This window comes from Choloepus didactylus, chromosome 3 (assembly GCF_015220235.1).
Source record: "Choloepus didactylus isolate mChoDid1 chromosome 3, mChoDid1.pri, whole genome shotgun sequence".
NCBI lineage: Eukaryota > Metazoa > Chordata > Mammalia > Pilosa > Megalonychidae > Choloepus > Choloepus didactylus.
Window position 1 is genome coordinate 145,759,543 of NC_051309.1, and position 23,331 is coordinate 145,782,873.

The following is a 23,331-nucleotide window of genomic DNA, read 5'->3' on the forward strand; positions in this document are numbered from 1 at the left end:
TTTCGTTTTCACATTGCTGAAGCATGTGGGGGATATATTGTGAAGATAAGGGAATAGAGAGGAATAAGTACGGTCACTTTGCTTATCTGCTTGCATCTTTTGGATTCCCAAACCTGATGGTTAAGTATGCAATCACTTTGCTCTAGACATATCTCTAATTATCACAAGGAATTTCATAGTATTCTAAAATAAAAGTGATTTGAATTTTAAACACTTAAAATAATTATGTGTCATATAGCTTCTGCAGACACAAAGAGGCTTCTGATCATCATCTACAAAGTTGGAGGTTTCAACCCATCCAAAATGCCAGAAATAATTACTACCGAATTTCAAGCTGAAATTAACCAAGACCAACAATTTTCCTTAGATTTGATAGAGTACTTTGAGATAATCTAATTCAAGTTTCCATTTAGTGCATGAATCTCTTACAAAAACTTGACAAGAAGTGTTTGTAACAAAATGTAAGTCCCTACGCAAGATGCTTCAATGGAATGCACCGAGTCAAGCGTTCATTCACTGTGATGGGAATCTTCATTTGATACGGTATTTTCCCAATCACTTTGAAACTGAAGACATCCAAACAGAGAATTTACTATGCATGAAAATATTCAACCAAAGATTGTTTATCACGTATTGCTAATAGTAACATATCTTGAAAGGATACAAACTTGGCTCATTTATCTTCATTATAAAGTGCAGTATGAATACAGGTACCTATCAACTCTCTTGTGGTTAAAATATATTGTGTAGCTTAAAATATTTTTAAATTTACAATTATCTTTTTAGCTTTATTTTTTCTTCAACTGTAAAGGCCTATAAAATATAGGGAAGAACATACTTTGAAATTGAATATATCAAAATAAGCTAAAATACTGAAAAAGTATACAGTGGTACTTCTGGTTTCAGCTCAAACATGTGAAGAGCTTGGAAGTTGTCACTCCTGTTCTTACAAGAGGGAAAAAACTGAACAAACTAAAAATCAGTGACAGAAGAGAAATGAGACCACAGAGCAGACTCCGACTGTGAAATCTGGAGAAAGAGGCAAATCCCAATAGGCACAGCTAAGGTCTCCTTACCTGGAGGAAAGCCATTGGAGCCATTAACTGGCAGGAACACTTAATTTTAATGAACTGTTGAAGGATGAGTGTGGACCTGAAGGAGAATGACAAGTTCCTGGGGGATGAAATATTGAGGAATGTAACAAATATTCCTTCAGGGTTTTACCATCAGGAACCACCCACTCCTCTCAGGTTCTCATAGTGAACAGCCAAGAAAGTTTTCCTTGTGGCTCTGACAAGAGGAGGGGAAAAATAACTATGTTGAAATTATCTCAGAGCATTCTCAGTAACAAAGGTCTATACTCCAGGGGAAAGACTTTACAGGACCTTATCCCTACTGGGGGAAAGGGATTTCCCTGACTCCAGCAGCTTGCAGGCTTCCTATCTCACCTAAGGGGGAAAAAACATCTACAGAATTGAGATTAATCACAAGATTGCACAGTTCTTACCCTCCTTCACAACTTTTTTTTAACGTGAAAATTAAATATTAAGTATTTATTTAAAATTAAGTAGATAAAAATATTTACAAGTTATGTGTACTGTAAAAGAACAATGCTATATGACCATTCATTGACTCACTGCCCTGTTTTTAAAAATGGAAAATACCTTGAAACATTGAAGATCTCACTGGGCCATTCTCTTTGGTCTTCTCTCAGATGTAACCACTATCCCAGGTTTTGCATTTGTAATTCTCTTGCTTTTATTCATATAGTTTACCTTACATCCTTGCCTATTCCTGACCTTTACATAAATTATATCATAATGTATGTATTCTACTTAAAAACCTTTTTCATTCAATAGTATGTTTCAAGCATTCATTCATGTTGTTGACTGTTACTTTAGTTAATTTATTTCCAGTGTTCTATAGCATTCTTTTATATGAATATACTATAATTTATTTCTGTCTTATACTGTTGATGTACATTTGGGCTGTTTTCCATTTTTTGCTATTACAATTTTGCTCTGAGAATTATTGTATCTGTCTCCTGAAGCACATGCTGAATATTTTTTTTATAATTCAGTTTTACTGAGATATATTCACATACCATACAATCATTCATGGTGTACAATCAACTATTCACAGTACCATCATATAGTTGTGCCTTCATCATCCCAATCCATTTTTGAACATTTTCTTTACACCAGAAAGAATAAAAATAAGAATTAAAAAAAAATTTCAAAAGAACACCCAAATTATCTCCCCATCCCACCCCAATCTTCGTTTAGTCCCTGTCCCCATTTTTCTACTCATCCATCCATACACTGGTTAAAGGGAGTTCCTTCACACCTTTTCACTGTACCAACAGGCTTTTAGTGTTGCAGTATTTTACAGATGAAAGAGCTGCAAGACACAAACTCAGAGTAAGGAGGAATTAGTGGGGAAACCAAAGACAACAGGGGAAACACAAACAAGGACACCAAAAGATGTGAAATCTCAGTAATCTATATAGCAAAAACTAAACACAACCCAAATAGCATACCTTTTAACACTAAAGACTTCTTTACTTCAGTTCCTATCACTTGGCATACCATGTCTAGCATTCAGACAAAATATAAGGCATGCTAAAAGGCAAGAAAAAACAGTATAAAGAGACAAAGAAAGCATCAGAATCATATTCAGATATGACACTGATTATGGAGTTCTCAAAGAGGGAATTTAAAGTGACTATGATTAATATGTTAAAGGCTGTTACAGAAAAAAGAGAGCAACATGCTGAAATAGATGGGTGATGTGAACAGAGAGATGCAGAATCTAGAAATATATAAAAATTATACTAGAAATTCAAAACAATGTCAGAAATGAGTGTGTTTGATGGGCTCATCAAAGACTGTACGTGGCCAAGGAATGGACATAGCTTGAAGTTGTATCAATAGAAACTTCCCAAAAGGAAATGCAAAGGGGGAAAAAATAACAGAATATCCAAAAGCTGTGTGATAATTTACAACTTTGTAACACACGTATATTTGGAATATTAGAAGGAGAAGACAGAATAGCACAGAAGGTATTTTTGATATAATAATGGTCAAAAGTTTCCAAAATTAATGATGGACAATATCGCACACACATAGGGAGCTCAGAGACACTAAGAAGGATAAATACAAAAACTCTATACCTAGGCTTTATCATATTAAAACCTTAGTAAACCAAAGAAAAATAGAAAATCTTGAAAGATTCCAGAGAAAAATAAAACACCTAGAGGAACAAGGATACTAATTACAGAGGACATCTCATCAAAATCCATGCACGCTGGAAGAGAGTAAAATGAAATATTTAAAGCGTTGACAAGAAAAGAAAAATCACCAACTTAGAATTCTATACACAGCAAAATTATCCTTAAAAAGTAAAAGATAAAACCTTTTTCAGATAATCAAAATCAAAGAAATTTATAACTAGAACAACTGTCTTCCAAAACAATTTTCTTCAGGGAAAAGGAAAATGATATATATCAGAAACACAGATCTATATAAAGGAAAAACAAGGAAAAATAATTTTTAAAATTTTCCTTATCATTAATTGATATACTATAAAACTATTTGTTCAAAGAAATAAAGGTAACAAAGTACTGGATGATTATAGCATATGCATAACTGAAATGCATGACAGCAATATCATAAGGGTTGGGAGAAATATTAACACTTTGTTATAAGGTGTCTACAACATACATGAAGCAAGACAGTGTTATTTGAGGGAGAAATTAACTTAGTTAAAAAAGTGTATTGCAAACTTGATAGCAATTTTTTTTTTTATTTTTTACAGTATAGTTGATATGCTAAGAGGGGAGAGAAAATAGTATCATATAAAAAGCACAATTAAAATCACAGAATAGATTAAAAGGAGGAAAGAATATGTGCACTAAAAAAAGTTATAAACATGTTAGATATCAATAGAACTATATCAACTATCATTTTAAATATAAATTGTCTAAATACATCAGTTAAAGTACAGATATTTTTACTTGTCTACAGAAAACCCACTTTAAAGATAAGATATAAAAGGATGGAGAAAGATATACCATGCTCACATTAATCAAAAGAAAGCTGGATTACAATTTAACAAGTAGGTATAGAATAAATTTCAAAGGATGCTATGGGTTACAGTTCCACCATTTCAAATCTTTCCTTCTAGCTGTTCCAATATCCTAGCAACTAAGAAAAAGAAAATTATATAAAGATTCAATATTCATCACCCTTTGCTAAATTCTATCTTGTCTGTTGCTACCCCTTCCTCTAGTTTAATCACTTTCCCAATCTTCAGGGATGTCTAGGCAGTGACCACCCTAACCTGTTCATGTTGAGTGTTCTAGTTTGCTAATGCTGGAGAATGCAAAACACCAGAGATGGATAGGCTTTTATAAAACGGGGGTTTATTTCACTACACAATTACAGTCTTAAGGCCACAAAGCATCCAAGGTAACACATCAGCAATCGGGTACCCTCACCGGAGGATGGCCAATGGCCTCCGGAAAACCTCTGTTAGCTAGGAAGGCAGCTGGCATCTGCTCCAAAGCTCCGGCCTCAAAACGGCTTTCTCCCAGGACGTTCCTCTCTAGCAAGCTTGCTCCTCTTCAAAACATCACTCCCAGCTGCACTCCGTTTTCTCCCCCCAAGTTAGCTCATTTATATAGCTCCACCGATCAAGGCCCACCCCAAATGGGCGGGGCCACGCCTCCATGGGAACATCTCATCAGAATCATCTCCCACAGCTGGGTGGGGCACATTCCAAGCAAATCCAACCAGCACCAAAACTTCTGCCCCACACAAGACCACAAAGATAATGGCATTTGGGGGACACAATACACTCAAACCGGCACATTGAGTAAGGGTGCCGACTTCACGAGAAAAGGGGGCATATCTGGTTGATGTTCTCGAAGACGCTATTGCCTCTGAGGCTATCACATTTTTGTATATATGTTGTATTTCACAAGAAGGAAATAACCAAAACTACGGTACTGTAACTCATAACAACTTTGGAAATTTTCTATATAACTACTTCTTAAATCATACTTTGAAAAATACTATTTTTTGCATATATATTATATTTTTCAGTAAGGAAATAACTGAAACTGTGGAACTGTAACCCATAATATTCTTTGAAATTTGCTTTCTAACTACTTGTTAAAGTGCACTTGGAAAGTTATCACTTCTATGTATATATATTATATGCTACAATAAAAGTATGATAAAAAAAAGAAAGTTGCATTAGCTATATTAATTTCAGACAACACAGCCATCAAAACAAGGAAAATTATGAGGGATAAAGGGAAGCAATATATAATGATAATAGGGTCAATTCACCAGAAAGACACAGCAATCCTTAATGGTTTTGCAACTAACAATAGAGCGTCAAAATTATGAGCCAAATCTGATAGATCTGGAAGGAGAAGGAGATAAATTTACCACTATATGGAGAGTCCAACACCAATCTTTCAGTAATTGATAGATTCATCAGGCAAAAAAAAAAAAAAAAAAAAAAAAAAAGAGTATAGTTGAACAGAATAGCACTATTAATCAACTTAATATGCATAATAAACATTTTAAAATCAATCCATTCAACAGCATCAGAATACACATTCTTTTCAAGTTCACTTGAATTATTCACCAAGATAAACCAAGTTCAGGGCTAAAACTCACTTTAACAAATCAAAAAAATAGAAACCATACAAAGTATGTTCTGAGACCACAATGAAACTGGACTAGAAATAAGAAACAGAAAAATAACTGGAAAATCTCAAAATAATTGGGTAAAGAACATTTCCAAACAAAGCAGAGGTCAAAAAGAAGTTTCAAGAGAAATTAAAAAACAGCATTTTTAACTAAAAGATAAAAATATAACATAAAATTGTGGGATGCAGCAGAAGAAGTGCTTAGAGAAAAATTAAATGCATATATTAGACAAGAAGAAAGATCTAAAATCAATAATCTAAATGTCCACCTTAGGGAATCAGAGAAAGAAGAGCTATTTAAGTCTAAAGCAAGGTAAAGAAAATAAACACAATTACAAAAGAAATCAATGAAATAAAAAACAGGAAATAGAGAATATTCTTGAGAGAAAATAGTAGATCTTAGAAAAGCCTCTACCAGGCCAACCAAGAGAAAAAAGGAGAAGATGAAATTTCCAATAGCAAAAACGAAAGAGCCCTGTGGTGCATGGGGTGCGTGAGTCTGGGCACTCGAAGCCTTTGCGGTGAGGACAAAGTTGCAGCCGAACATCCTGCTCAACAGTTCACCAGGGGTAGATAAACTACAGTATGTAAAGAACTTGCATCAAGATCAGGACTGAAATACATTAATATGGGGGATATAGCTAAAGAAGTCTGATCACCAGATTAACATGGAGTCTGGCAAGATGAGTTTTCCCAAGAGCAAGCTGAAAAATGCACAGATGATGCCACAAATCTTGAAGGATATGGAGATTACAGAATATAAACCAAGAGTTATAAATCAGGTGTAGGAGTTTGCCTTCTGATATGTGACCATAATTCTAGATGATGCAAGGATTTATTTGAGCCATGCTAAGAAAGCTACTGTTGTTGCAGATGATGTGTGATTGGCAACCCAGTGACCAATCTTTAACCTCTCCTCTCCTGAGAGATTTTTTATTAGATATTGCAAGGCAAAGAAATCAAACTCCTTTGCCATTGATCAAGCCATATTCAGGTACAAGATTGCCACCTGATAGATGCTGATAGGTAACACCTGATAGGTAACTGCTCCAAACTATAAATAAATAAATAAATAAATATTTAAATGCGTCTATTTCTGCAGAAAGAATAACAATTCCCAGTTTAAGTGTGGGTTCAGTTACTAGCAGACCTAGTACTCCCACACTAGGCACACCAACCCCACAAACTATGTCTGTTTCAACTAAAGTAGTGGCTCCAATGTCCCTCACAGGCTAAAGGTTTACAATCAATATATTTAACACAATCAATATAATTTACCACATTAGCAGGCTAACCAAGATGAACCATATGGCTCTGTCAATTGATTCAGAAAAAGCATTTGGAAAATACAACATTCAGTCATGCTAAAAACTCTCAGCAAATTAGTAACTTGTTCAACATGAAAAAGAACATCTATACAAAACCTACAGCTAACATACAGAAAGCTAAGAAACATATCCTCTCTCACCATTCAACATGGGACTGGAAGTCCTAACTACTGCAATAGGCAACAAAAGGATGTAAAAAGGGTGATGAATACAGATTGGAAAGGGAGAAATAAAATCTTGCTCACAGATGACATAAATGCCTATGTAGAAAATCCCAAAGAATCTATAACAAAAACAAAAAACTCCTGGAACTAATAAGCAAATACAACAAGGTCACCGAACAAAAGGTTAACATAGAAAAGTCAATTGCTTTTCCATATACCAGCAAAGAACAACTGGAACATGGAATTTCAAAAAATTGAACAACACCATTTACAATATCACCAAAAATATAGAATACTTAGGTATGAATCTAACAATATATCCAGGAACTGTATGTGGAAAACTACAAAATTCTGATAAAAAATTCAAATACTTAAATAAGTAGAGTAATTTGGGACTGGAACACTCAATAATGCTAATATGTCAATTCTTCCAAACTTAAGCTATAAATAAATGGAGAATAATAGACAAATGTCCTGTGCGAAAGAATTCCAAATAGTTTATGTAGACACTCCACCTTCGAGGTAGGTTGATGGGTTTCATATTCCATACTCCTCAAGAGTTAACTGCATATAGTGACTTACTTCCAAAGATTTAAGTACAGACAGGGTGAAAAAACAATAATAAATTTAAAGTGGAAAACCTGACAAACTCCACCTCAGTCAAATGATCAAGGTCAACAACAGACATAAGTCATGTTGATAGTATGTACATTTGATCTGATATGATGAAAATGGCGCTTTACCTCTGTGGTCTTCCTCACAAAGACCCATAAGCCTGTAAGTTAATAATGAGAAAAATATCAGACAAATCCCAATAGAGAGACATTCTACAAACTACCTGACCAATGCTCTCAAAACTGTCAAAGTTATAAAAAAAAGGGAAAGTCTGAGAAAATGTTGTAGTTAAAAGGAACCCAAGGTGACATAAGAACTAAATGCGATGTGGGATCCTGGATAGAATCCTACGGAAAAAAAATAATAATAATGACCTAGATTAAAACTAAGGAGATTTGAATAAAGTAAAGACTTTAGTTAGTAATAACTTGTCAATAATAGTTCATTACTCTTGATAAATGTGCAATACTAATTTAAATTGTTAACAGGAGAAACCGGATGTGGGATATATGGGAACTCTGTACTATATTCACAATTTTTCTGTAGATCTACAACTGTTCTACAAAATAAAGTTCATATTTAAAAATTATACAGTCCTTTGTGTGTGGAATGATTTTATTTTAAATTCAATTATAGCAGAGCATTCTCTGGAATAATTTAAAAATAAGTCCTATTAGGAACTCATGTAGTTTATTTCATTTCTCTACAGGTGCACTATATTTGCAATAAATTATCAAAACCTTCAAAATATTTTAAGGCTCATCTGGTAAGACAAGAAGAAGAATTAGTAATGGAAACAATTAGTAAGGATTAAATAATACTGAAATGCTGTAAAAAGACCAAAGAAAAGTGATTATCTTTTTTCCTACATATCCATAATAATTTTCAGTTTTACATATTCTTGCTTTGAAATAATACCTTAAAAATAATCTGAATGCCAATTCCCTAAGTAAGCCTAATAAACATACTATTTCTTCTTAATACTTTATTGTAATTGAGGGGTATTTTGAGCATATTTAGTCCTGAGAAAAAGTGAAAAGTGAATAAAAATTCATCAATCAGATTAAGAACAAATGCTTTTTTAGAGAAAAGACAGAACAGAAGAGAAAGAAAAAGAGATTTTTGCTTATAAAATAAAATTTTGTTTGCTTTACATATAGATAAAAACATCACAATCAATTAACAGTTTTAAAAATATTAATAAATAATAGCTTTCAAGATATTTAAGGGTTTTTGCCATTTTAACCAAACTATCTTAAATAAAAGAAAACTATATCATTATTATTGTTTGATTTATAAATTTTAAGTCTTAAAAATACAACTTTAAAAACCAAATAGGGATGAAAAATATGTTAATTTAGTAGTCTCATAATGCATGCTGCTAAGCACATAGCTTTAAAAATTCCAGAAGTTCCAGAAAGTTTATACAATATCCTAAAATTCTTGGGTCAGTGAGGAGACACTTTTGCATAGTAAAGTTAAACTTTTGAAATTAGGACAAATATTTTGAAAATAACACAAAACAGTTTTAAAAATTAATATGCTATCTTAGAAATGATAGCATTAGTTGAATAATTTAAGTATTTGCATACAATTAATAGCTTATATGGTCATTAAAAAGCAGTAGCAAAATTATTTTCTGCTGGCATATATGGAAAGGAAACAGCTATGGCAGAGGAATTGAAACAAGTATTTGACATCATAACATGGAGAGATAAACACATTTATTGAACAAAATTTCTTCATTTAACTATGCTAAATAGAGAAGTGAAAGGATGAATACTGTATCCAGTTATCTTGTCTTGTTTATACTACATGGATTTTGGATTTTTCACATTTTAACTTTTGTCCAAAATTAGAAAGAAAATATATGGATTATGATATGAAGCCCCTACATTTCATTGCCTAAATAAATGTGTTTAAACTACAAAATATCCTGATTTTTACTGAATTTCATTGTTTTATGTTTTATGCTTTATTCTGAAAATACCAGTATCATATGGTAGATGCTTGGGCTTTTCTTTATAAATTCCCAGAATTAATTTTTTGTTTTTAATTTATATTAATCAAAGCCGAGATTAGAAAAGTTTTGAAGTAAAAGACACTGAAAAGGTGGAGAGAAATGCTATTTTAGATTACAGAGAGTGAAGTGACAATTCTTGAATTAAAACCAGAGAATCTAATGAAATCAGCGAATTTTTTAAAGCTATAGATGAGTGATAAGTGATCAAATGGGAAAAAAGAAGGAATGAGAAATATAATTGAAGTTCTACCGTAAGTACTTCAATAATTATTTCAGAAGGTCACATTTATTTTTAGGTGACTGCAAATTAGCTGACTCCCAGATACAATCACTGGTACTTTAAGATAATCCCTAAACGTGTGGGTTTCTTTGAATACATTGCATTGGGAAATCAAGATGAACAAGAGTAATTTATTTACATGGTAATAGAACACTACAGTCTTCTGTGAAATGTGGAAAAGCGGATCCAGGTAACAAATATTATTTTGATAGTAATATTATAAGTATTATAAGCCGGGAAATGGCAGAGATTTAAAAGCTGAGTAAAATTAAAAACTGGAATATGTGGAAAATTGTCCATAATTCGATCTTCTCCAATGTGTATGAAACACAGATGTTTGGTGCAACATTTAATTTTCCAATTGATACACAAGCCAGAAAATGGATTTCTAATCACTGTATAATCAACAGACTTGGATTTCTTTCTTCATTAAATAAATTCTGCCATCATTAAATAAATTCTGCCATCATAATCTTTATCATCTGCACACTTAAAATATTTTACCACCCCCCCCCAAAAAAAACACATTAAAATAAAAAAAAAATATTGCACATAGTTTTCCTCCTGAATAGGCTCTTCCTCTCTTTAACTAACACTTTCAACATCTCTTTAACATTTATTGCTCCCTGATGCCTTTTTACCCACACTGCCTCCCCCTCTCGCTACCCCTGCAAACCCACTAAAGAATAATGTGCTTAATCATCCATCTTCATGGCTATCTTTTTATCTCTTTGTATATATTAGATTTTACTTTGTAGCATTTAGTTATATTTTGTTCTCCCCAGAAAAGACCAAGTTTCCCGGGGATAATGACTTTTTATTCAATTCATAAAGTAAATCAAGAAGGAGTCGCAAAAGGAATGAAACTCTGATACATGCAATAACAAGGCTGAACCTTGGAGATATCATGTTGAATGAAATAAGCCAGACACAACACAACTATTGTATAACCTCACAGATATGAAATAATTATAACAAGCAGATTCATAGAGTCAGAATCTGGAATATAGGTTACCAGGAGACAGGGCGAGGGTAGGAAATAGGGAGTTAAGGCTTAAAATGTACAGAGTTTCCATTTGGGCAGATGGAAAAATTTGGTAATGAATGGTGGGGACGGTAGCACAACATTGGGAATGTAATTAACAGCACTGAATTATATATTTGAATATGGTTAAAAGGGGAAATTTTAGGTTGCATATAGGTATAAAAATAAAATAAAAAAAAATCACAGAACTGCAAAACACAAACCATGAACCCTAAGTTAAACCATGGACAATAGTAAACAGTATAATTATTAAAATTAGCAATCACCAGAAAAAAAAGAATGAATCACAAATTATTGGTACTCAATACATCTTTTTAGAATCAGTTAAATTAATGATAAACACAAGTTCAGATATAGATTTACCTTACATATACAGACAGAAACAGACAGTATTGAGACTCTACAAGTAGCTATAGGCACAACGAAAAAAATTATTCCCTCACTTGTTTTGTCTAATTTCAATGAGTAATTTTCAAAAGATTTATTGTATAGATAGATAGATAGATAGATAGATAGATAGATAGATAGATAGATAGATAAGATAGATAGATAGATAGACAGACAGACAGACAGACAGATGTGTTTTATGGGGGAAGTTCCAAGGAGTAATATACAACTAATAAGAACAAAAATGGAATACTGTTCTACACCATAATCATTCATAATTAACTACCGTTTCCTCCATAACTTGATGTATATTTGTATAATTATACAACAATATCAATGTAGAATAAAAATATGTCAGATACTGTGGGTACTTGGTAACTATTTCAAGGTGATTCCATATTATATTGAATGAATTATATTAAAACAATTTAGTCATATTTTACTTTGAGCATAGATGGAGTAAAATGAAACTAATATTGGAAGAACAATTTCATAGAAGATACTCTGCTGGGTGTCTTACATATTTATTTCATTTAAACTCCAAAAGAAACCTAAAATGCCTAACTTATTACGTATTAAACAAAAGAAAAACTGAAGTTTAAGACAAGTTATTTGACTTGACCAAAATCATGCAGCTAAAAAGTTTTCAAGTGAAGTGTGAATGAACTGAAATCCTTGAGAAAGAGTGTGAAATCTGAAATGCATATACAATTGTTTCAGGAAGACTGAATTTTAAAAAATTGATTGCAGTGGAGAAAGACATTTTTTAAGTTTGGAAAACTAGTTTAGGGACAATGTGCAAATGGCCTTAAATACTAGACTAAAGAATTTGAATTTCACCCTGTTGACAGTAAAGAACCATTACCAGTTTTCAGGCTAGACAATGGCATAAAAAATGAAGAATGTTAGGAAGATTAATCTGACAGCAGTATACAGAACGGATTTTTGTCGGTGACCTCAATAATGGAAATAAGAGTGTATTCTCATTAAGGTAATACTCAAAGCTACTGGAGATAATGTGTTATGACATAACAATGAATAAATTGTCTTCAACCAACCTGGTCATATTTTCCAATGTCTTTAATGAAAGGATCAGAGGATATTTCTAGTTTTTGTTTGTTTGCCTGAATGCTTATTTGTTTGTTTATGCCATACTCCCTAAATACTTTTAATATGGTGCAATTGGCTACCTACTATCTGTTCTTCCACATGTTCTATATAGCCAAATGGGTTATACTTGCCTCAATACAAAGTTTACTCATTATGAAACACACATTTAAGTAAACATATTTCCTATCTAGTTAGTTGACTAATTTGGTCTATTATGCAAGCGATTGATTCTTACGTGACAATTCTATCCAAAAAGTCTATGTATTTTCCCATGATGTAAGAATGTTTATTAGTTTCTCTTTAGAGGAATGAAAATTAGAATTGGTGTTGCTGATTAATTCTGGGGTAACTATGAAATATGTTTATGATAAAGAAACATTAAGCATCCCAGAATGCCCTAGTTAAGAGACATGATTGTTACATCTTAGTATGGTGTGTCAGATATAATAAGTATGCAAATACTACCTTTTAAAGAATGAAAAAATGCATATGTTATAGGGTGATTACTTTGAGTAAGCAAGAAATTCATGGTAAAATATTTACAGAAATTTAAAAAGAATTCAATGAAAACTGTCAAAGTCCATTTAAAAATAGCAATAAATTGTATAGAAGATAATAAAAAGTTGGAGTTATGCCATTAAGTTTCAAGTAATTCCAAATAATTTTACATCACAGCTCTACTTTGGTGGTAGATGCTTGCAGTATGAAAATAAGAAGTCACATTAAATAAGCCAAAATACTAATGTGAAAAAGGTAAATACACTCTTAATTAACCAAAGTTACTGTTCCTCATCACACAGATGGATAAGGAAGAAAATTCCATTCTAATTTTTAATTTATATTTTACTGTACTTGGCTCTCCAGAGCCAGGAGTTAAATCATTTGCCTATACTGCTAATTGAGTGAAAAGGACTAATGTTTTATAGAATCGATTCCATTGTCTCTAATTTTGTCTTTAGGTGTATATGAAACTCTAAATTTAGTATTAAATTTTTAATCAAAATAAATTTAAACATCCAATTAGCAAAATTCCATGGTTTCTGCAATTCACAGGAAAAGAAGTAGAAAAAATCAATCAAATATGCCCTCTTTATTCTTTACAGCAATATAATACTTTCTATGAGATACTAAGCATCATATATTAAAAATTAAATCTCTTCTATATAAAAATCAAACAAAGATAGTCTTGTTCCAGCAGTATGGAGTAACAGCGAGGAGATAAACTATAAAGTAGCAGCAGCTATAAGATTCAGGACAGAGTATCAGAGAGAAGAGCAATGCATTAATAGAAGAGCTTGGGAGATATGTAGAGAATCCTTTTTGGACCCTTGGCTGTATATTGATCAGCAAATGCACATGAGGGAGCTACCTGAGGCTGGGGGAGAACCTCCCAAAAGGAGCACAGAGAACAATTCTGAGAGTTTACACAGGACCAAGAATATTCATGTTCTTACCAGCCAGAGTGAAAAATCTCATAATTCATGGAATTTCAGATAGAGAACGCAAAAGTTATTGCTTCAGTGGAGGTGGGGTGGGGTGATCAGCCCTAGACTAAAGGTCATTTTGTTTCCTCCTAACAGAGCTCAAAATACATACATACATACATATATATATATATATATGTGTATATATATATATGTATATATATACACACACACACACACACACACACACACACACACACACATACATATATATCAAAAAGGATTAAAATGTTGCCAAGTAATTTAACTGCATCAAAGAATAAAACAATAGAGTATTCAGAAGTATACAACACCCAACAAGGTAAAAGTCATAATATCCTGTTCCCAATCAAAACTTACCAGACATGAAATTTAACAGGTAAATAAGAAACATCAATCAATGAAAACAAAGGCAGGAATGACACAGATGATAGGATTAGTAGACAAGGACATTAAAACAGATAAAACTTTCATATGCTCAAAGAAGTAGATGAAAAAATAAGCTTTTTAAGTAGAGACATGAAGATATGCCCAATTTGAATATCTAGATATTAAAATATAATATCTGTGGTAAAAATGTACACTATCAAATTCACAACAGATTGACACACTATAGAAGGAAAAATTAATGGACTGGGACATAGATTCAAGATGTTTAATGAACTTCAAATACAATAAACTTGCAAAAACATATCAAAGCACATGAATATCAAATTGCTTATGGACAATGATAATTAGAATATCTTAAAAACAAGACATATTAGGTACAGAAACATAAAGATGAGAAAGAGAGCAAATATCTCCCTAGAAAAATAATGTAAGCCATGTGACTATGAAACTACATGTTTAAATTGCACTAATAAAAGGATAAAACTGTCATTTAGGAATTATATCCCTAGTAAAATATCCTTCAAAAACTATGGTGAAATAAATACCTTTCAGATATACAGAAGCTGAAAGAATTTATCACTAGGAGACTTGTTCAACAAGAGCTGTGGAAGGAAACATTTGACACATAAAAAATTAAAACAAAATAGAAATCTGGATCTTCACAAAGGATGTAAAAGCACCTGAAATGATAACTATTTGAATAAATACACAACAGTTTCTCCTAATTTTTCTTAAATATATAATTGACTTTAAAGTAAAAATAGTAATAATGTATTGTAGTGTTTAAAACATAGAAATAATCTGTATGATAACAACAGAACAAACATATGAAGAGAGGAATTCACTCAAAAATAACAGAATGAACAAGTTCATGCAGAACATTTAGCAAGACAGAAGATATTCTGGACCATAAATAAAGTTTCAATAAGTTTAAAAACATTTAAAACATACAATGTACGTCCCCTGTCAACAATGGAATTAAATTAGAAATTAATAACATAAAAATCTCTGCAAATCCTCCTAATATTTTGACACTAACTAATACACTCCTAAAGAAGAAACCAAACTGAAATTACAGCTGGTTTGAACTAAATGAAAATAAAGCACAATGTATCAAAATTTTTGGAATATCAATAAAGCAGTACTCAAAGCCAGATGGTTCTCCTAGTGAATTCTACCAGATATTTAAGGAAAAAATATCCATTCTACAAAAACTTTTCCAAAAAATAGAAGAGGAGAGAATGCTTCTCAGGTCATTCTATTGGTCAGTTTTATGCTGATTCAAAAATGAGATAAAGATATGAGAAAATAATATCTCTGCAGACCAATCTCCTTCATGAGCACAGATGCAGAAAAGTTTTAAATTTAGCTAATCCAGTACAACACAATATAAAATAAGAATACCTCAGGAACAAGTGTTTGTTTACCCAATGAATGCAATATTAATTTAAATCTGAATATTAATCAATGTAACTTACCATATTCATCTTAGAAATAGAAAACATGATCATTTCTATCAATAGAGAAAAGGCATTTGACATAACCTGGTATCTATTCTTCATAAAAACTCTCAGAAAACTAGGATTAAAAGGGAACTTTATCAATACAATTAAAGGCATCTACGAAAAGTCTATAGTTAATACTATATTTAATGGCGAAAGACTTAATATTGCCTCCCTAAGATGAAAAATAAAGCAAGAAAGTCCACTTCCACCACTTCTAATCAACATTTTATGGGAGATTCTAGCTAGTACAATAGGCAAAATAAAGAAATAAAAGGCATCCAGGTTGTAAAGAAACAAATAAAACATAGGAAATATGATTGTGTAAAAAATCCTATGGAAAATGCCAAAAAAAGATACTAGGATTAACAAGTGAATTTAGCAAGGTTATGGGACATAGTATCAGAATACCAAAAAGTAATCATATATCCATAGACTAGCAATGAACAATCAGAAATTGAAATTAAGGAAAACAATATTATACAAGATAGCATCAAATGCCATAAAATATTTAGTGAAGTATTTCACAAGCAATATGCTAAACATGTACACCAAAACCTAAAATATATTGTTGAGAAAACTGAGGACTGTAGTAGAGAGAATAATGTCCCCCTGAATATGTCCATGTCTACAATGGTCGAATAGTGTCTTTCCTAAATTCATGTCCACCTGGGCCTCAGAATGTGGACTTAAGTAGAATAAGGCTCTTTGCAGATATAATTAAAGAAAGGATCACAAATTGAAATTGCCCTGAATTAGTGTGGGCCCCATCTCCAATGACCATTGTCCTTATAAAAACAGAAGACAGAGCAACATAGAGAAGAAGGTCATGAGAAGCAGAGGCAGAGACTGCAGTTACTTTGCCACAAGCCAAGCCACAAGAAGGATTGCTGCAACCACTGGAAACTGGGAAAGAGGCCTGGAACAGGTTCTCCATCAGAGCCACCAGAGGGAGCCAATACTTTTGACACCTGGATTTCAGACTTCTGACCTCCAGAGCTATGAGAGAATAAATTTCTGTTACCGTACGACATCAAGTTTCTGGTAATTCTGTGTTGCAGCACATCTAGGAAATGAAGACAACACCCAAATCCCCAGAATCTCTAAATATATTACCTTAAATGGCAAAAGGGTCTTTGTTGATGTAGTTAAGTTAAGGATGTTAAAATGGGAAAAGTATACTGGATTATCCAGGAGAGCTAAGCATAACCACACAGGTCCTTATAGGGAAAAAAGGGGGCAAAAGAGTCAGAGACATAGATTATCTGATGACAGAAGCAGAGGTAAGAGTGATGCAATTGCTGGCTTTGAGGGTTGAGGAAGAGGCCACTAGCCAAGGAATGCAGGAAGCTGCTAGGAGCAGGAAAAGGCAAGGAAATGGATTCTTCACTAAAGCCTCCAGAAGGAACACAATCCTGCCAAAACCTCTTTTAGCCCAGATAAATCCATTTCAGGCTTCTGACCTCTGGAACTGTAAGATAATGAATTGGCATTGTTGTAATGCAGATGCTATGTTTCTGGTAATGTGTCAGAGTAGCAATAAGAAACTAATACAAGGGTCTCAATAAATTGGGAGATACATGTGTTTGTGGATCAGATGATTTGATAATGCAAAGATGTCAATTTTTACCAAACTGAACTATCAAATTAATGCAGTTCCAATCAACATTTGAGGATGACTCTTCTTTTGCAGGAAAAATTGACAAGGCATTTATAAAATGTATATGGAAAGGTAAAGACACAGAATGGTTAAAAAAGAACATGAACAAAGTTGGAGGAGTTACACTATCAGATTTCAAGACTTCATACAAAGGCACAGTAACCAGAACTGTATAGTACTCTCATGTGGTTAGAAAAAGAGATCAATCGAACAGAACACAGTCCATAAACAGACCTATGTGTATGATCAATTGATATTTGATAAAGGTACAAAGGCAATAGAAAGGGTAAAGGTTAATCTTTTCAATACATTTTCATTGAACTTTTGGGCACCCATATTTGATAATAAGGAAGAGAAGGAGGAGGAGGAAGAAGAAGAGGAGGAGGAGAAGAAGAAGAAGGTGGAGAAGAGGAAGGAGAAGAGGAAGGAGAAGAAGAAACAATTTATACCTGGCACCATAGGCAAACTTAAATTAAAATGGATCTGTCACTGAATATAAAATCTAAACTAAACCATTACAGAAAATATTTGTAAACCTGGGTTAAGTAAAGATTTCTTTGATCTGACATCAAGAGCATGATCAATGAAAGAAAAATGTTAATTTAGACTTCCTGAAAATAAAAACTTCTGCTTTTCAAAAAAACACTGTTAAGAGAATGAAAACACAAACCATGGTCTGGGAGAAAATATTTGTAAATTATGTACCTAATAAAGAACTTGTGTTCATAATATATAAAGAACTTGTACCACTCAATATTAAGAAATCAAACAATTCAATGAAACATTGGGAAAAATATTTGAATGGATATTTTGCCTAAAAGATATATGGACATAAAACAAGCATATGAAAAGATATTAATCATTATTAGGAAAATTTAGATAAAGCTACAATGAGATACTACTACATACCTATTAGAAAGATAAAAATAAAAAAATCTGACCATTCCAGGTGGTGGCAAGGATGTGGAGCAACTAGAACTCTTTTAAAATGGTGGTGGCTATGTAAAATGTACAACCACTTAGTTTGGTAGGTGTTCTGGTTTGCTAATGCTGCCAGTATGCAAAATGCCAGAAATAGCTTTTATAAAGGGGGTTTATTTAGTTATAAAGTTACAGTGTTAAGGCCATAAAAGTGTCCAAATAAAGGCATCAACTATAGGGTACCTTTAATGAAGGATGTCCGATGGTGTCCGGAAAACCTCTGTCAGCTGGTAAGGCATGTAGCTTGCGTCTGCTCCAGGGTTCTCGTTTAAAAATGGCTTTCTCCCAGGACATTTCTGTCTAATCATCTGGGGCTGTTCTCTTAGTTTCTCCCAGGCAAACTCTGGGGCCAGCAAAAGTCTGCTTTCAATGGCCATCTCCAAAATGTCTCTCTCAGCTGCAGCCCTGAGCGCCTTCTGTCTTGGCTCTTACAGAGCTCCAGTGATTTAATTAAGACCCACACTGAATGGGCTGGGTAACACCCCAATGGAAATAATCTAATCAGAGGTATTACTTTAAGTTGGGTGAGTCACATCTCCATGGAAATAATCAAGATGTCACATCCTAATCAGAAAAATTAATAAAATCTGTCCCCACAAAATGACATTAGAGAATATGGCTTTGAGGGAATATAATACATCCAAACCAGCACAGTAGGTTCTTAAAAAGGTGAACATACATCTACCATATGACCTAGCCTTACCACTCCCAAGTATGTCTCAAAGGACTGAAAGTATGTATCCATACAACATTGGTATTCATGTCATCCTTACATATGATATAAAAAACTGGAAAAGGTTCAAATGTATATCAACAGATGAATGGAAAAATACATTGTGTTATATCCATATAATGGAATATTACTCAGAAATAAATGAACTATTGATATATGCAAAATCATAACTCTCAAAATAACTATTCTAAATAAAAGAAGCTATTTTCAGACTGATGTCTATATTTATTATATTGATAATGTTGCTGATTTCACAAGTGTATACTTATGTCAAACCCTATCAAATAGCATATTTTAAATATATGCAGTTTTTTGTGTGCCAATTACATCTCAAGAGAACTTTGCAAAAATACTTTGGACATCTTCTTCTAGCTATAAAATTATTTTTTATCCTCTCTATAACATTTATACTCTTGAAGAGCTGTTCTTCTAGTTTTTATTTCCTCACCTTGGGTTCAACCTTTAATAAATGCCAATCTGGATTTGGCCCTAAATTTGTGTAAAAATTGTTTCCATTAAAGTAACCATTGGTCTCTGTATTATTCAATTCAAAGTACTTTGAATTGCATTAGTCATCACAGTGTTATTGCTAACCACTTCCTTTCTTCAGGAAGCATTCTCTTACATTTTGCTACTACAAAACCACATTCACCAGTTTTCATACCATATGTGGGCCACTTATTCTCCAATGTTGACTTAACAACTTAAGGCAACTCATTAAACATTGGTGTTACCATAAATTAGATGTAGTCTTCATTTTCTTTTTGTTTTATCATCTTCAACACCCATTATTTCAGTTAGCATCCCTATACTCCAAATTACTCCAAAGTACTTCTCCAGAGCCTAGAGCTCTCCTCTGAATTTTCATAAATTCATAGACTCATAAATTCAATATGCCACGTTATCTCCACTAGGACATATAAAACACTTCAAACTCTACTGCATTGACCATTTGCTTTTACCTCCCTCATTCTCCAAAATTTAGCTAATGTGGAGTTTTAAAATGCAAACCTTAGGTCACCCCCTCCTCAAAGCATTCATGGCTTCTCAATCTAATAATCTTGCCTTTGCCTACGTACTGATGTAATCTTACATATCCTGCTCCTAAATCTTTGAATTCCGGATATACTATCTCTCTCAGTTTGCTAAAGCTGCTGAAATGGAATATACCAGAAATGGACTAGTTTTTAACAATGGGGATTTATTAGATTACAAGATACAATTATAAGGCCATGAAAACGTCCAAATTAAGGCATCAAGAGAAGGACACCTTCTCTGAAGAAAGGCTGCTGGAATCTGGGACACCTCTGTCACAGGAGAATGCATGTGGTTGCTTTTGCTGGTCCTTCTCTCCAAAGTTTCATTGCTTTCAGTTTTTTGCTTCAGTGGCTCTCTTAGCTTCTCCAGTTATGTCCTAGCTTGCTTCTCTGGGGCTTTTCTCTAAAATCTCTTTGAGCTGTTTCTGTCCTTTATCCTTTCATAAAGGACTGGTAAAAGGATTACAGCCCAGCTTGAATGAAGTGGGTCACATCTCAATTGGAATGACCAAACCACAAGGTTCCACACACAACAGGTCTGCATCCACAGGAAGGGATTAAAAGAACAGAGCATTTTCTGAGGTACATAACAACTTCAAACCAGCACACTATTCTTATTTAAATTTCAGTCATTCATCATCTAATAATTTCTTTAGCTTCCACTTTTATTGGCATACTTCACTAATTTAAGAGCAATAGCATGAAACAATGAAATTAAAGTTAGAGTAAGGTGTTCATAAAGAAATATGTGGAATAAAGTCCTCTTGTCATTAATTTCACAATTATCAAATAAATTGTCACGTGTTTTTTGACATTATTCATGAAAGATTTTATGGTTTGTTTTCTTTATTAGAGAAGTTGTGGGTTTACAGAAAAATCATACATAAAATACAGGATTCCCATATACCACCCTATTATACATCTTGCATTGGTGTGGAGCATTTGTTACAATTGATGATAGCATATTATTATAATTGTACTATTATCTATAATCCTTTGCTTAATTTAGGGTTCACTGTTTATGTAGTGTAGTTCCATACATTTAAGAATTTTTTATTATGTTATCATATATACAATCTAATATTTCCCCTTTTAATCACATGCAAATATATATTTCAGTGCTGTTGAGTACATTTACAATGTTGTGCTACCATCATCGCCATCCATTACTAAAACATTTCCATCATTCCAGATAGGAAGTGTGTACATTTTAAGCCTTACCTTCCCATTCCCTATCCACATTCCATCCCCTGGAACCCTATATTCTAGATTCTGACTCTATGAGTTTGCTTATTCTAATTATTTCAAATCGGTGAGATCATACACTATTTGTTCTTTTGTGTCTGGGTAATTTCACTCAAGATGATGAAGTTCTGGTGGATAAAATCAGTCAAATGTGTGTGAAATAAAATTTGGTCATTCTTTTCTTTTTTACGAAAAATACCAGAACTCTCATTTGGAGTGAAAGCTGTGTCAATTTCTCAAAGAACTCTGAAAAGGTAACATAAAATTAATTAATATGCAAAAACTACTAAGAAATGGTTTCATATAAACAATATTAGAATAGAAAAATGATATTAGAAATTAAAAACATAATTATAAAAAATGTTCTTCAATATCTCTGATTTTTCTAACAAAACACAAGTTTCATTTCATAGACTAAAAAAATCCCTTTAAATATACAGTCATAAAAAAGATTAGTTAATGCAATGGTGTTATGTGCTTTTAGTGTTTGTGATTTAAATAATGTTTGAAAAACCAGAAGTTAGTTATTTTAAAATTTGGAGAATGTTGACTTCATTATATTAACACAAAATTGCTAAATTAAATGTTTCTTTGAATCGACATGACCTACAGTGAAATAAATTAGTGGTATGGTCGATTAAATTGGCCACATCTTCTTGTCCCCATCTCTCAGTAGCTGGAGTTTATTTCCTTTCTCTTTGCGTCTGCTTGGACACCCAACTTTCTTCAACCTCTAGAAATCAACAGAAGTGCCACTGTATTCAGTTATTTGTTAGTTATTACTAACAAAGCTGGGTCATAATATATTTGCAGTTTTTGCTTTCATATGTTTAGAAAGCACCCTCTTGGAACCCAGCCACCAAGAAGAGAACTATAATAAACGTGGGGAAGTGATATGGAAGACAGACAAGACTCCCACTGACAGCCCCATCTGACAGTCCAGCCAACAGCAAGCACCAACTACCAACCATGTAAATGAGCCATCCTAGATATTTCATTCCAGCTGAGCCTCCAGAAGACTATAGCCCCAACCTGTACCATGTGAAGCTGATGATCTATGCAACTGAGTACAGTCAACCCTGAAACTCATGGAAGATAATACAGGGTTATTGTTCCTTTAAACTACTACCTTTAGAGATGATTTGTTATGCAAAAGTAGAAACTGAAATACTGAAAAGCAACTTTAATTTTAAATGAAGAGTGAAATCAGAGTTAGACTGCTTGCTTTTAATGCTTGGACTGAGAGCAGGATGATCTTGAATGACCTTGTTCAATTCACAATTAACTGTACTTCTCTGAGTCTCAGTTTCAGTAGAACTCACTTCATGGGATTTTTGTGAAAACTGATGAGAAGTGTTCCTGTAAAGCACTTATATAATGACTGGAAGTTAGTAAAAAGTTCAATAAATATTGTCTGTTGCTACATTGATGCTATCGATGTAGATATTAACTTGGTCTATATGAAATAATATATGAGGTTTTATGCTGCTGAAGACTTTTGATGTTGAGGAGAGATTGGAGGAGATTAAAAAAGCATAAAATCAGAGAGGGCTTATACCCAATAAATATATTTCAAAGGCTATCTTTTAAATTATATCAGTATTGTTACACAGAAAAGTAATGTTGGCATTGAGTAAAAAAGCATA

At 32.9% G+C, this 23,331-nt stretch overlaps 1 pseudogene; it reads left to right on the forward strand.

Annotated features, from left to right (window-relative positions):
- Positions 1 to 6,390: 6,390 nt before the first annotated feature.
- Positions 6,391 to 6,958, forward strand: LOC119529857 (annotated as a pseudogene).
- The last annotated feature ends 16,373 nt before the right edge of the window (positions 6,959 to 23,331 follow it).